The 13,871-nt window shown below is 42.4% G+C and overlaps 1 pseudogene; it reads left to right on the top strand.

Annotated features, from left to right (window-relative positions):
• The first annotated feature begins 2,291 nt into the window (after nucleotides 1–2,291).
• On the top strand, nucleotides 2,292–13,663 carry LOC110122169 (transcriptional enhancer factor TEF-4-like; annotated as a pseudogene).
• Nucleotides 13,664–13,871: the final 208 nt, after the last annotated feature.

Below are 13,871 nucleotides of genomic sequence, written 5' to 3'. Positions count from 1 at the left end.
TGAGAGACACAGCGATAGGTAAGAGGTAGATTGTTTGGATTCAGAGAGAGGCACAGTCCACAGAGTGTGTCCCATCACAGAGGGTATATGCAGCAGCCATGAAATGTAGTGTGGTTGCTTTTTTTATGACCTGGGTGATTTCATATTCTAATGAGTGGGAGGATCACTCCAACAATTGGGGAACCACCCACTCCTTGGTCTTTTGATAGTAACTTGGAACTGTCAAGTCACCTCTGGGTGTGTCATTTAGCTTGCAGATTGAGGATCAAGGTTTAGTTGAATTTGACTTGTCTGCCATCTTGGGCCCATTTGATTTTAATTGGTTTATGTTATGCCCCTGGGCTATGTTATTTTTTCAAAAGTTGTGCCCTGCCCTCTTAATTCCTGTTTCATGCTCTTTTCTTGAGCCCCATCCAGGCCCACAATGTTGCCTCTACAATCTTCTGGGGGGGACAACCAGAAAATAGCTGGCCCTTGGGGGGTGGGGGGAATACTGTATAATATCCAAGCCCTCTAGATATTCAGGCCTTCATCTTCCATGTTTCCTACAACATGTGCAACAACAGCATCTCTCAGTGAACTCACTAGTGTGGGTGACAGACACACGATGCCTTCTAGAAATCCTCTGTTTTTGGCACCCCTTCAAAGGCAATTGGGCTTCCAGGGATAATGCTTGCCACTTTGGGAGTTAACGCTGCAGGCCGTTTAGGTCCAAACCCTTACCACCCTTCTCCTAAAGTTACAAACATATCCCCCAGATCAAATCTCCATCCACTTTTATGGAACCTCTGGTCTGTTGCCTCTTACCAATTTGTTCTCAAGTCACTTACTAACTCCCACAACCAGGACCCTGCTCCCTTGTAGGCAATATCACTCCACTCTGCTTATTATTAAAATACTCTTAATGCCCCTAATAGGACCAGATAGCCCACTCTTTTGTCATTACTTCTGTTATTACCTAAAGTGGGTCTATGACAATGAAATGTTTACCATTAGAAACACCCTAAACTGCTCTTTTGGAGGACTAGGGGAAAAAATCAGTGACTTACATTCCCTCAGAGGAATGAGGATAAGGCTTAGGCCTATTTTGCCAGATTCCCAGTCTCAGGGCACAGGCTTGGATTGCTTTACATCATGATGTCTATTCCCATCTGCAGTGGACAAACCAGCAATGAGTTACGACTACAACCCCTTAATCCTACCCAGCACTAGTCATGCTGGAAACCTTGAGGATGCCCAACTCCAGCCTGGGGGTCCCAGGAGGTCAACCTGTCTCGACCTGCCTGGGGATCTGGTCTCCAGGAGGTTGTCACACCTCAACCTGCTCAGGGATCTGCCAATCTGGGGGTCCCAGGAGGTCGACATGCTTTGACCTGCCCAGGGATTCAATCTCCAGGAGGCTGTCATGCCTCAACCTGCCTGGGGATCTGCACCCTGACCTGGGGATGCCCGGCTCTCAGGTTGCAACAGTACTAGGTAGGATAAGCTTCAGATAGACTCAAACCTAAGGAAGTACACCCATAAAAATGGAAGAAGTCTATCGGATTTTTCTTTTTTTTTCCTCCCTGTCATCACTGTCTTTTGGATGGGAAATAACCAATCCACTTCCCAACAGATGCCCTTGAGATTCATCCTTGATAAATGGAAGCTGTTCAATCCTCTAACTCTAAGGAAAAGTCACTTAAAATTCTTTTGTGCCACAGTGTGGCCATGGTATCTGTGAGGCTGCCAGGGCTAACACTATGACAGGCAGCCCAGACCTAAGTTTCAGTTTCCCCTGAAATGGTAAGATTCCCCACCCCCATCAGGCCGCCTGGAGCCAGCCAATCAACAGGCGCCCAAAAGGGAACAAAGGGAACATATCGAGGGAAAGCGGAAAAGCCCGCGAACGCCTAAGTTTGAATAAAAGTTTGTACCAATAAAATTGCTTTACAAACATGTAACCAATCCGCTTAAGCCAGCTACCAACTGCTTATGTTCACCCTATAAATTTAGGTAACAGCTGGGGCTCGGGGCTCTCTGACCCTGCACCACTGCGTTGGATGCGGCAGGAGCCCTGGCTGGAGTCAGTAATAAACTTCCGTTTTTGGAGTTGCATTGTCTTGGAAGCCTTCTCTCTTCCGCTCAGGGATTTGGACATCGGGCAAAACAGTATTCTCTGGGGATAAAGAACACTGGCCTGAGGACGGGAGTTTAAAATACAGTACCACCCTGCAGCAAGACTTATGCTGCAAAAGACAAAGGGAATGGACAGAGATCCCCATGTCCAAATTTTCTTCTGACCAAGAGATATGAAGGAACTCTGTCTTAAGTATGGGACTGTTGTATGCCCTAAAGGTGAGCCTACTAAGCAGATAATATTAGGCACAGACAACCAAGAGAAGGAAGCCCCCCATAAAAGCTCACCTCCCATTGCTCCCGAGTTGCCTGGTGCTCCTTCCTCATATCCCACCTGCCCCCTCCAGGGAGTACCCCCTCCACAAAAGCCAACTCTGGTATGTCCCTTAGTTGAAACTAGAGGAGAATTCAGACCCACCTCGGTCCATAAGCCCTTATCCCAAGACAGATCAAATAAGACTTAGGAAGCTATACTGAAGACCCAGGCAAATATATAGATACATTCTATATAGATACATGTATTCTATATAGATACATTCTATATAGATACATTCTAACATATTACCTTGGCCTTTGACTTGACATGGAAGGACATCATGGTCATATTTAGTCAAATTTTATCAGACCCTGAGTATGCTGGGGTCTTAAATGAAACTCAAAAGTATGCTATGGGGCTACACATGTCAAGTGATAAATAGCCAGTGGGGGAAACTGTGGTCCCCTCCTCAGATCCTAATTGGAATTATAATGACCCTGAGCAATCTGGGAAAAGGATCATTTTCTGATCTTGTAAAGGCAGGACTAAAAGCAGTCCAACTAAAAGTAATCAGCTATGCCAGGGTCTCAGCAATAACACAAGAGCCCAAAAGAACCCCATTACCTTTCTTCAAAAGAAGAAAGAGGCCCTTCAAAAGTTTACCAATCTGGACTTAGACTCTTATGAGGGACAAGTGATTTTAAAGGACAAATTCCTGCCCCAATGTGCATCAAACATCAGGATGAAGCTACAACAGCTACAGCAGCAGGACCTTGCTGCCTCTTTAGATGAGATGGTTCAGACAGCCACCAATATATTTTATAACAGAGAACAGGAGAGGGAAGCCAAGACCCAGAAAAGGGAGAAAAGGAAAGAGACAAGGCATTCCCAGATGCTGGCCGTCCTCCAGTGAAGCCCTATGACAAACCCTGAGTCCTTGAAGGACAAAGTATGAGGCAAACACCTAATCTGTAGACAGATGGGACATTGGGCCAGTGTCCAAACTGTGACAAGTCTCCTAAAATGGCTTATTACAAATGCCATCAATTGGGACATAGGGCAGCACTCTGCCCTCAGGACCCAAGAGCCTCAAGGTCAAGCGCCAAGCCTTCCCTCAGGATGGTTCAATAGGACTGAAGTGGCCCACTCCAGCCAACCCACCTGTCACTGATACCCATCATGGGACTGGAGCCATGGGTGCAACTGGATTTGGCAGGTAGGTCTGAGAATTTCTTGGTTGACAGAGGGGCTACCTACTCTGTCCTGGCCTCCTACTCTGGAGCCTTCTCCTCCCAAACCTGTATCATTTTGGGTGCTACAGGAAAAACAATTATAAAAAGATTCACCTGAGCATTTCTTTGCTGCTGGAATGGACAAATATTTTCCCACCAGTTTCTGGGGGTCTCTGAGTGTCCTACTCCTTTATTGGGCAGAGATATACTCACTCAACTGGGGACCACCCTTGTAATGGGAAGCTTTTCAGCCCTTAGGGTCCTACAGCTTCTGGTTTCTGCTGAGGAACTCATTACACCTTCTCCAATAAGGAGGGATCAAAAACTATGGGAAGACAAAATTAACCCCCAGGTGTGAGACCAGGGGACTCCTGAATGAGCCCACCAGGCTGAACCAGTTGTCATTGTCCTCCAAGATCCCACTCAGTTTCCAAACAGGAAACAATACCCCCCACCCCGAAAAGAAGCTCAGAAAGGACTATAGCCTCTAATAAAAAAAAAAAAAAATTCCTTGCCTGTGGGTTATTGGTCCCCACCAATTCGCTGTGCAACACCCCAATCCTCCCTGTAAAGAGAAAGGATTGGACTTGGTGAATGGTTCAAGATCTCCAGATGAGAAATGAAGCTGTAGTCCCCACAGTACCCAATCCCTATGTAATCTTGAGAGAAATCCTGCCTAGTAGTCAAGTGGTTTACAGCCCTGGATCTCAAGGCTGCATTCTTTAGCATATCACTGGCTAAAGAATCCCAATATCTTTTTGTCTTCAAGTGGGAGGCTCCAAGAGCAAAACACCAACAGATGATTTGGACATTTTTACCTCAGGGGTTCAGAGATAGCCCCAACCTGTTTGGGCAGGTTCTTAGCCTGGATCTCCTAGATTTGGACCTGGGACCTAATAGGAAATGATTACAATATGTAGATGACCCATTAATCTGCTCTTCAGATGAGAAAATGTCCAACAACATGCAATTCAGGTTCTAAACTTTTTGGCAATGGGGAACACATGTAAATCCATGGCTGATTCATGTCAATGTATGGCAAAAACCACTACAATATTGTAAAGTAATTAGCCTCCAACTAATAAAAATAAATGGAAAAAAAATAAATAAACTTTTTGGCAGAGAGGGGATATAAAGTCTCCCATACTAAAGCACAGATGTTCAAGGCAAAGGTCACTTGTCTGGGAGCTCACATTACTCATGGGTCCAAGAGGCTGTCCTCTGAAACAGTACAAGGAATCCTCCAGTTGTCCTTCCCCATGACTCAAAAGGAACTGCAAGCTTTCCTGGGGCTAACTGTGTATTGTAGAATCTGGATACCCAACTGTGGTCTAATTGCCCAGCTCTTATATGAAAGTTTGAAGGGGCAGGATGATTCAATCCCATTGATGTGGGGAACTCCTCCAAAGAAGGCAGAGGCTACACTAAAACAAGCCTTAACTCAAGCACCCGCCTTGAGATTGCCAGACCTAGAAAAAGCATTTCAACTTTATTCCCAAGGAAAGGAAGGAATAACCCTGGGAGTGTTAACTCAAAGGTTGGGACCTTATCCCTAGCCTGTAGCTTACTTATCCAAGAGGCTTGACCCAGCTTCCCAAAGCTGGTCCCCTGCCTTTGAAATATTGCAGTCCTGATAGAAGATGATTTAAAACTCTCTCTTGGAGGCTATTTTTACCAGGCACCAAGTAAAACAACTCCTAAATGGGATTTATGGATGTCTGATCAAATGATCTTCCAATATAAAGTAGTGCTGATGGGAAACCCAGGCTTGACTATATCCCCTTGTGAGGTTTTTAACCCAGCTACCCTCTTGCCTACCCCTGAGGGCTCTCTCCCCTTTCACTCTTGCCTAGAAACTTTGGACCACTGGACAAAACCCCAAGCAGGATTGTCAAAAGATCCTCTGACCAATCCTGAGGAAATTTGGTACACTGATGGAAACTGCTTTGTCTTGGATCTAAAAAGAAGACACAGCCATGCAGTAGTCTCAAATTTTGAGACCATAGAGGCTAAACATTTGCCACCAGCAGTCAAGGTACCAGGGCACGACTCCTAGCTTCAGTACTCACAAGTCAAGCCATGGGAAAACAAAAACAAAAACAAAACAAAAGAGGACACCCAATACACCTGTGAGTCCCTGGGAGAGCTCAGATACCTATTCAGGACTGTAGATGACTGTCATTCTAATGAACACCTCAAAAATTAAGTTTCTGGGGGTAAGGTTTCTCAGGATAGCTCTAAAGAGCCAATACAACGTGGCAGGTGTTGCACTCCAAAATAGACAGAAGATAGTCCTGATCCCTAGATCTCCTGATCCCTAAACAAGGAGGGACTTGAGCAATCTTGAATGAGACATGTTGTTTCTGGGTAAATACCTCCAGCTAAGTTAAGGAAATGAGTTTGAGGAAACTCTGGGATTTGGTGATGGACAGGGAGGCCTGGCGTGCTGCGATTCATGAGGTCGCAAAGAGTCGGACATGACTGAGCAACTGAACTGAACAGAATTGAAGTTAAAGAAAGTCTCACAGTCCTCAAGAAAACATTCAGATCCTAAAGGATCTCAAAGAACAAGCTGGAGAGTTCCCAGAGTGGCTACAATCTCTCTTTGGGGGATCTTTCTCCTGGTGAAGGGGAATTTGGAGTTGGTTAATGCCCCTAATCCCTGTTATCACCATATTGATGCTGCTTGTGATTGGCCCATGTATTATCAATTGTCTAACCCATTTTGTCTCTGCACAGGTCAATAAGCTACAACATGAAGTGCGAGTTCAACAAGGATATATAAAACTACACCCGACAATGGAAAATATCACTCACCCTTAGATGGACACTGCTATTAGAACTCTGAGGCTTGAGATTGGCAAGAGGGTGAGGTCCAAGGCCCCTCGCCATCCCAGCTCAGTAGGAAGTAGCCAGAGAGGCCTCATGCCCCTATTCCCAAAGAATTTGACTTCCCACTTCTTGAGGGGGAAATGTTAGATCATTAAAATAGGAAAAAGGAGTCCAAAATGGCGGGGGCTAAAATAAAAAGAAAGGGAAAAGCCCAAGAAAAAGAAACAAAAGAAAATATACAGACCAGAGTGAGAACTTCAGGTGAAACAAAGACACTCCTGGCTAGTCCAATTTGCATATGGCAAGCTCAGAGGGAGGAGACAAAACTTATAAAAACAGAAAGTCAAGATGGATTGAGGCCTCTCATTTGGGATGGGCCAGCCCTCAAGCCTAGAGAGTATACTTTCTAAAACTGAGCTGTAAAGGAGCTGTAATACTGGTCTGCCATTTCAAACCTTTGCCGCAGTGAGACAGAGCAGAGGAAATAACACACTCCCCAGACAGCTATAAATACTACAGTATACAGTCAGCAAAAGCAAGACCAGGAGCTAACTGTGCCTCAGATCATAAACTCCTTATTGAAAAATTCACACTTAAAGAGAGGAGGGAAAACCACTAGACCACTCAGGTATGACCTAAATCAAATCCCTTACAATTATACAACAGAAGTGACAAGTAGATTCAAGAGACTAGATCTGATAGATAAGAGTGCCTGAAGAACTATGGATGGAGGTTTGAAATATTATACAGGAGATAGTGATTGAACCCATTCCCAAGAAGAAGATGAAATGCAAAAAGGAAAAAATGGTTGTCTGAAAAGGCCTTACAAATAGCGAGAAAAGAAGAAAAACTAAAGGCAAAGGAGAAAAGAAGAGATATAGCTATCTGAATGCAGCATTTTTGAAACACTTTTTTTTAAACTTTTGAATAGCAAGGAGAGATTTTAAAAAGCCTTAAAAAAGATAAAAGAAAGACTTCCTAAGTGATCAATGCAAAGAAATAGAGAAAAACATTGGAATGGGAAAGACTAGAGATATTTTCAAGAAAATTAGAGATACAAAGAGAACATTTCATGTAAAGATGGTTATAATAAAGGACAGAAATGGTATAGACCTAACAGAAGCAGAATATATTAAGAGTTGCCAAAAATACACAGAACTATACAAAAAAGGTCTTCATGACCCAGATAACCACAACGGTGTGATCATTTACATAGAGACAGACATCCTGGAGTACAAAGTCAAGTGGGCCTTAGGCAGCATCACTACAAACAAAGCTAGTGGAGGTGATGGAAACCCACCTGAGCTAAATTGAATCCTAAAAGATGATGCTGTGAAAGTGTTGCACTCAATATACCAGCAAATTTGGAAAATTCAGCAGTGGCCACAGGACTAGAAAAGGTCAGTTTTCTTTCCAATCACAAAGAAAGGTAATGCCAAAGAAGGTTCAAACTACCGCACAGTTGCACTCATCTCACACAATAGCAAAGTAATGCTCAAAATTCTCCAAGCTAGGTTTCAACAGTACATGAACTGAGAACTTCCATATGTGCCAGCTGGATTTAGAAGAGGCAGAGGAACCAGAGATCAAATTACCAACTTCCATCAGATCATATAAAAACAAGAGAATTCCAGAAAAAAAAAAAAATCTGCTTTATTGAGTTGGCCAAAACCTTTGGCTGTGTGGATTACAACAAACTGTAGAAAATTGTTATAGAGGTGGGAAATACCAAACCACCTTACCTGCCTCCTAAGAAATCTGTATACAAGTCAAGAATTAGAACCAGTTAGAACCAGATATGGAACAGTGGACTGTTTTCAAATTGAGAAAGGAGTACGTCAAGACAGTATATTGTCACCTTGCTTAGTTAACTTATATACAGAGTGCATCATGCAAAAGGCCAGACTGCATGAAGCACAAGCTGGAATCAAGATTTCAGGGAGAAATATCAAAAACCTCAGATATGCAGATGGCACCATCTTTATGACAGAAAGCACAGAGGAACTAAAGAGCCTCTTAATGAAAGTGAAAGACGAGAGTGAAAAAGCTGGCTTAAAATTCAACATTCAAAAAACTAAGATCAAAGATCATGGCATATGGTCCCATCACATCTTGGCAAATAGATGGGGAAACAATGGAAAGCATGATAGACTTCCTTTCTTGGGCTCCAAAATCACTGCAGATGGTGACTGGAGCCACGAAATTAGAAGACGCTTGCTCCTTGGAAGAAGTTATGACCAACCTAGACAGCATATTCAAAACCAGAGACATTACTTTGCCAACAAAGGTCCTTCTAGTCAAAGCTGTGGTTTTTCCAGTAGTCATGTATGGATAGGCATGTTGGAACATAAGGAAAGCTTAAAGCTGAATAATTGATGCTTTTGAACTGTGCTGTTGGAGAAGACTCTCGAGAGTCCCTTAGACAGTAAGGAGATCAAATCAGTCAATCCTAAAGGAAATCAGTCCTGAATATTCATTGAAAGGACTGATGCTGAAGCTGAAACTACAATACTTTGTCCACCTGATGCGAAGAACTTACTCATTGGAAAAGACCCTGATGCTGGGAAAGATTAAAGGTGGGAGGAGAAGGGGATGACAGAGGACAAGATGGTAATACTGACTCAATGGGCATGAGCTTGAGCAAGCTCTGGGTAATGGTGAAGGACAGGGAAGCCTGGTGTCCTTCAGTCAATGGGGTCACAAAGAGTGGACATGACTGAGTGAGTTAACTGAACTGATACCACATGAATCTGCTTATATACAACCATAGATCCAGAGAAACTGCATAATAGGGAGGGTTGACTGTAAGTGATCTTGGATTGTCAACTATGGGGAAAGTCAGTGTTCTTAATCCTGAAGTGTTCAAAGGACAACTGTACTTCATTTATCATATCCAGTACACTTAATATTTCAAAATAATGTTTTGTTAATGACTGAAAACTCTACCTCTAACAAACTTCTCATTCTCTTATCTTGTGCACATCTCAATCTAGAAATCTCCCAGGAACATCAAAATTAACTTGATAAATGTAAATTTCAAACAGGTTCTTTTCTCGCAATGAATCTTTCTACCATCCAAGCACAAACCAATGACTCATCCTTGACATTTTCCTCCCTCTTGTAGTTTATGAGTTACCTAATTTTAACATGTCTACCATTTGAATTCTATCTTGAAACCATCTATATCCATGCTTGCTCTTTAGTTGGTGTCTTAAGCATTTCTTAAATTATTGAAACATTATTTAATTGTCAGCCTTATCTATGAGTTCTCAGTAAGCCCCAAGGTTATATATTTTTAAAAGGGAAATGTGATCAGATGTAATTTCAATTTAAACATGCTATAAATTATTAAACTTGTCATTTAAGTTTAAAATCTTTAAAAGTCTGGCTTTTATTGTCATAGAAGACATGTTTAATTTTTATTTTTCATGTTATCTCACAAGGACAATGGGATGTATCAAAGTTTTTAAAACAAAGAAATTAAATAATCTAAGCTATATAAAGGCCATTATGGATGACGTAAGGGGACAGGGTGGATTGTGCCAAGAAAGGAAGCAGGTAGGCAATAAAAGTTCACTGTAGTCATCTAGTCAATGAAAGAGGGCTAGGGTGGCAGCAGTGGAGATGCTTACATTTTTTTTTTTAAGGCATTCTGGATAAGAATTGCTGATGGGTTATATGTGAGGGTGGGTTGCCCTAAGTAAAAATATAGACTGTATCCTAAGTCATTTTCTTCACAACTAGATGAATGCACATGGCATTTACTGATACAGAAGAGAAAGAGGAGATGTAAATCATCTGGTTTTTATTTATCTGGACTTGCCTAACAATTCCCAAATGGAGCAATCAACTAGACCTATGTTAACACAACAGGGTGACAAAATGTGAAATAAGATATGTCAAAATAAGATACAAATATTGAACAGATATCAAATACCATAGCAACTTTTGAGGCAGACCTTTCTGAGGGCTGCAAAACAAAAAAATATCTGAGGATTAGATTACTTCCTTTCGTGAGTATTTATGGTGTTATGTGTCTGAAAATTGAGAGAATTGTTCTAGATCTATTTTGCAAAATCTGCTATTATACAGTAAGTGCCATTCTTCTTTCAAAGAGTTTAATGGAAGTATTTGGAAAGCTTGATATCTTCCCGAGCAGTTAGGAAAAGCATACTGAACTAGTATTTTAAGCCTTCTTGGGAAATCTATAGGACGACTATCTGCTTTGGTGGCAGAGCAAAAGAGAATGCCTGCTGCTTTGGGATCTACCTTCACTCGCAGAGATATCTCAAGAAGAGAATGTTTGAGTCAACCTCATGGATCAGCTGTGGACCATGTAAGAGAGGGAGACACTCACACAGACTGTCTAAAGAGTGATATAAGAATTAGAAGGGAAAGATGCTTTTTGAGTGTATGGCTATAAAAAAAGAGTAAGCAATGCAGGAATGGACTCGATTTGCCAACATTAAGACAGTGTGCATGTGTGTGTGTGTGTGTGTGTGTGTGTGTATTGAAGAGGGCAAAGGTTCTCCAAAGTACCAATAAAATTCCTCATTTAGGAAACAAAACCCTGATGCTGGGAAAGATTGAAGGCAGGAGGAGAAGGGGATAACAGAGGATGAGACGGTTGGATGGCATCACCAACTCAATGCACATGAGTTTGAGTAAACTCCGGGAGTTGATGATGGGCAGGGATGCCTGGTGTGCTACAGTTTAAGGGGTGGCAAAGAGTCAGACATGACTGAGTGACTGAACTGAACTGAACTGAAGATTTAAACAGTTTGTAAACTTGGATAAGGTAATAGCACCATTCAGAAACATTAATAAAGAAATCCCCCTCCTCCTGGCCTCTACTTTTTCCCTTTTACCCATAAATATTAAAAATGATAGAAATACAATATAGCATATTATATACTTACTAATATGTAACTTATATTAACTAGTAAGGGTACAAATTATACCATTAATAATTGAGAGGATAGACTGTCAATTAGTAAAGAATCTAGCCTATAGCAGGACTTGGCTGGGAAGGAGAAATTCACAAATTTTCTTATTATATAAATAAAACATTTTAAACTAAATTGAGATCATATAGGCAGTTATAATATATATAATAATAGGCAGAGAAAATTTTGTTACTCAAGAATAATAAGGAAAATCATGTGGCCTTACAAGTTTTCACCCAACTGAAAGGGAAGGGTGGAAGACAAGCATGAAGATACAAATTGGAAGCCAAAAAGATGCAGTTAGCATTTCAAGCTGTAACAGTAAATGAGGAGTAAATGAACATTTTTCTTATCTTTTTCTAAGAGGCCTCATGCTGTATCTCAGAAAAGGATAAAATTATAAGGAATGATGTCATCTAGGACCATATTTTCTAATTTAAGAGATATCAGCTATCCAGCAAATTTCTAGACCTGTAATTATTTTTTTCTTTAAATTTTAATTTTTTTAGAGGTAATAACTATTCAATAGAAAAGGAAGAATTATTTAACATCAAAGAGACAATTAACAACATTTAAAGAATATTAAAGCAATGTCATTTAAAATTCAATCTACTCTTAGAAAATGTATATATAGTATTACAAGGAAGGACAAAATCAGATGCTAAATCTATGAGAAATAATAGGAGGGAAAGCATAAATATTGGACTCACACAAATGTGGTACTGAACCCAACTTTAGCAGTTTTTAAGTGTGGAACTTAGAAATACTTCTGAAAGGTAAAATATAGCTGTCTCATGTGGTTATTGTGCAGATCTGTGGAATGATTACAGCAAAGCCCCTTGAATAAGCACTCAAGAAATACTTTCATTATATTTTATAAAGTACTTATTTTGCAAGTCATACTTTATAAATACTGCATTGCTAAATATAAAAGAGCATACAAACCTGAAACCTAGTGCTTGGCAGAGTCAGTGAACGTTAGCAATTTTTATTGTTTGTTCTTCTCTCTCTAGGGCACGAGGCCCCCCAAGCCCTCTCATCTCTGGCTTTGCTCTGCCTGCCCCATCACCCCCAGTCTAGCAGGCTCACCTCTGGCGACTGCTCGGTTGCAGCTGGTGGAGTTCTCAGCCTTTGTGGAACCACCAGATGCAGCTGACTCTTACCAGAGGCAACTTTTGTACACATCAGTCAGCACTGCCCCAGCCCTGGAGTACCCCTACTCGAGAGTGTGGATGTCTGGCAGATCTACGACAAATTCCACGAGAAAAAGGGTGGTCTGCAGGAGCTGTATAATCATGGGGCCCCCCGAATCTTCTTCCTGGTCAAGTTCGGGGCCAACTTGAACTAGGGCCCGAGTGGTGAGGAGGTGGGGGCCAGCGGCAGCAGCGGTGGCTTCTGTGGAGTGAGCAGCCAGTATGAGAGCCTGGAGAACGTGACCCTCACCTGTTGCTCCAAGGTCTGCTCCTTCAAGCAGGTGGGAGAGAAGGTGGAGACCGAGTGTGCCCAGCTGGAGGATGGAAGATTCGTGTACCGCTTGCCGCGCTCACCCATGTGCGAGTTCAGTTCAGTTCAGTTCAGTCGCTCAGTTGTGTCTGACTCTTCGTGACCCCAAGGACTGCAGCACGCCAGGCCTCCCTGTCCATCACCAACTCCCGGAACTTACTCAGACTCATCTCCATTGAGTCGGTGATGCCATCCAACCATCTCATCCTCTGTTGTCCCCTTCTCCGTCTTCAATTTTTCCCAGCATCAGGGTCTTTTCCAATGAGTCAATTCTTCGCATCAGATGGCCAAAGTATTGGAGTTTCAGCTTCAGCATCCGTCCTTCCAATGAGTATTCTGGAGTGATTTCTTTAGGATGAACTGGTTGGATCTCCTTGCAGTGCAAGGGACTCTCAAGAGTTTTCTTCAACACCGCGGTTCAAAAGCATCAATTCTCCAGCACTCAGCTTTATTTAGAGTCGAACTCTCACATCCATACATGACTACTGAAAAAACAGTAGCCTTCATTATATGGACCTTTGTCAGTAAAGTCAAGTCTCTGCTGTGTAGGTTGGTCATAACTTCCCTTCTAAGGAGTACCTCGTGAATTTTCTGCACAAATTGTGGCAGCTGCCAGAGTGCTATATGATGAACAGTATCCTGGAGAACGTCACCATCCTCCAGGTGGTGACAGAGACACCAAGAAACTGTTGCTCTGCACCACCTACGTCTTTGAGTTTTCCACCAATGAGCAGGGGCGGGGGCGGCACTACATTTACCACCTGATCAACCACTGAAGGGGGACCCCAAAAGGGGCTCACCGCCCCCCAGAATATCCTCTCCTCCCAGTCAGGACCTCCAGCTTTCCCCATGCTTCTTACTTGGGGAGGGGACTGCTCCCTGTTAGGACCTTAAAAGCTGGGTGGCGAGCAGAATGGGCTGGGCCTGAGAGGGGAAGATGAATCCTGATTTTGAAACCTCACAGGGGTGTCTGAAAGGACGGAT

Source organism: Odocoileus virginianus, chromosome 31, assembly GCF_023699985.2.
Source record: "Odocoileus virginianus isolate 20LAN1187 ecotype Illinois chromosome 31, Ovbor_1.2, whole genome shotgun sequence".
NCBI classification, from domain to species: domain Eukaryota; kingdom Metazoa; phylum Chordata; class Mammalia; order Artiodactyla; family Cervidae; genus Odocoileus; species Odocoileus virginianus.
This window is presented reverse-complemented; position numbering and strand designations above follow the sequence as displayed.